At 38.4% G+C, this 2,587-nt stretch overlaps 1 pseudogene; it reads left to right on the top strand.

Annotated features, from left to right (window-relative positions):
* Positions 1–252: 252 nt before the first annotated feature.
* LOC110661503 (putative zinc finger protein CONSTANS-LIKE 11) lies at positions 253–2,078 on the top strand (annotated as a pseudogene).
* Positions 2,079–2,587: the final 509 nt, after the last annotated feature.

Consider the following 2,587-nt stretch of genomic DNA (forward strand, 5'->3'; position numbering starts at 1 on the left):
ACCAATTTTTCTTTGAATTATAAAAAATAAAAATAAAAATTTTATTAGTGAGATAGTTTTATGAGTGAGTGAGGATGTAGAGAATTTCACATGCATCATGCAAACGATCATTTTTATAAATTGTAGTAAAAAAAATATGCCTGATGGAAAAAATTTGCTATGCTTATTCTAACCGAGAAGTTGAAAGATGCTGAAATTGCGGAGGGTTGGTTCAATGCCAAGGAAGTCGCCACGTCAGCATCAGAAGCCACATTTCACACCTGAGATCTCGATATTCCAAGGAAGGATTAGAGCAATTCTGTTCTGAGATTATTAAGGTTGATAATAAAGCCAAATTCCCTCGCTGAATCTGCCAAATTCCATCCCTGAATCTTTGTCCAGGAAGTGTAGAAGGGAAGTATGGAACCGTTATGTGAGTTTTGTGAGGTGATGAGGGCAATAGTTTATTGCAAATCAGACTCGGCAAGGCTGTGCTTGCAGTGTGATGGATTTGTACATTCTGCCAATTCTTTATCTCTAAGGCATTCTCGTTCACTTCTCTGCGATAAGTGCAACTCGCAGCCTTCGATTCTCCGGTGTTTAGATGACAAGTTATCTATTTGTCAAGCCTGTGATTGGAATAATGCAAATGGTTGTTCAAGCCTGGGGCATCGCCTCCAGGCATTGTCTTGTTATACAGGTCGACCTTCTTTGGCAGAATTTTCCAGGATTTGGTCTTCTGTTCTTGAGGCTTCTCCTCCTGCAACAACTACTAATTATGATCCTTCAGGATTGGGGACGTCGCTTACTGTCATCCCACAGGATCCGAATTCCATTCTTTATTGTAGAGATCAAAAGTCTCGCTTGCCGGAGGAGTCAAACATGCCAAAGGTAACATTAGTTCCACTCCAATTTTCCCGTTCTTGGAATTGTAAGTAATAAATATTGCGTATCCAATTTCTTGTATGCCAGCCTCAGGGTTGCTCCAATTTCAAAGATCTTGAAATTCAAGATGTTGAAGATCTGTGTGAAGGTATCAACATGGATTATGTTGCACTGAACTTTGAAAATGGCGATGAGATATTTGGATGCTCGCAAGGTCACACCAGATACCAGCCAAGGGATGTAGGAAAGGATTGTATTTTAATGGAGAAAAATTTATCAGTTACTGAGTCCAATAATGGCCCTGTCGAGAATGCTATAGAGGTACTTAATTTGCTTTAACTATTACTTCTCATTTCTGATTACTTTATTTGAATCCCTGACTTCATATTGTTTCTGAATTCATGTTTTTTATATGTTCATAATCTGCAATGCTACCTGTTTATTTTTCAGGTAACATCATCAGGGCAACAGGACTGCATCACTTTCCAATCGCCACAAGTTGTCAGTTCAGCTAGTGCGATACAGGCAATGAATGGAAGCACTAGTCCCTTATTTATGAACCCTAGTTGCAACAGAAGTATTAATCTTGGATTTCCCACTGGTACTGCACAAGTTCATTCAAGCATATCTCTTTCGCTATCCAATATCACAGGTGAAAGTAGTGCTGCTGATTATCAAGATTGTGGACTATCGCCAGTTTTTTTGGCTAGTGAATCGCCATGGGGATTGAACATGGAGACTAGCTGCCCACAAGCAAGGGACAAGGCTAAGATGAGATACCATGAAAAGAAAAAGACACGAATGTATAACGTGCTTTAATTCCAATTACATTTCAGGTTAATGTACGCATTTCTAGAGGCTTTCGACTTCTGGGTACTGACAGATTTTGCAAAATTGGCTGATATGTTGCAGGTTTGGTAAGCAAATCAGATATGCCTCTCGTAAAGCCAGGGCTGATACTAGAAAACGTGTCAAAGGTAGATTTGTAAAAGCTGGTGAAGCGTATGATTATGACCCTCTTGTCACAGAGGACTTCTGATCGGCCATATTGCCAAATCTTTGCCCCTTTACCTTAGAACACAAGGTGAATTATAAGGTAGAACTTTCTACTTGTTGAATGTGCACATACATGCTTACTATTGAACGTTATAAGGTGAGAATGTTTTTGTCATGAGGCAGTTTCCGTGCCTAGAACTTGTGATCTTTCGGTCGCATATGCGAAACCTTACTATTGAATCAAACATTATATTTTCTTTTGGATATTCAAGTGCACTATGCGTAGAAGAGAACAAAAATTGGACAACTTAGATCAAAATTTTCTATTTTTCAGATAGTCCTCTTCCTTGCAAGAGATTTTTTTTGCCTAGATCTAATTCAGTGTGGACTCAAGACACAAGATATACGGTGGGACTCACCTATTAAATAAATTGATCCCATGTAATTATGTCTTCGATTTGTGGTAGATAGGGTCTAAAACAATCTTTACATTTCAGCCTCTCAATAAGGTATTAAATTTGCATACTAAATAAGCACATCTTTTGCATATAATGGCAGAACTTCAGAACTGGAATTCACCGTGGATCGAATGAATTCTGAAAGCTGATTACATTTGTGGCAACCTGTGAACTACATCAACTACTATCTTACGCTATACTACTCAATAACATATAATGCAATGAGTAATAGTACTTCTCTAAATATATACATCCCAGATTCCACTCAG

Source organism: Hevea brasiliensis, chromosome 7 (genome assembly GCF_030052815.1).
Source record: "Hevea brasiliensis isolate MT/VB/25A 57/8 chromosome 7, ASM3005281v1, whole genome shotgun sequence".
In the NCBI taxonomy this organism is placed as follows: Eukaryota; Viridiplantae; Streptophyta; class Magnoliopsida; order Malpighiales; family Euphorbiaceae; genus Hevea; species Hevea brasiliensis.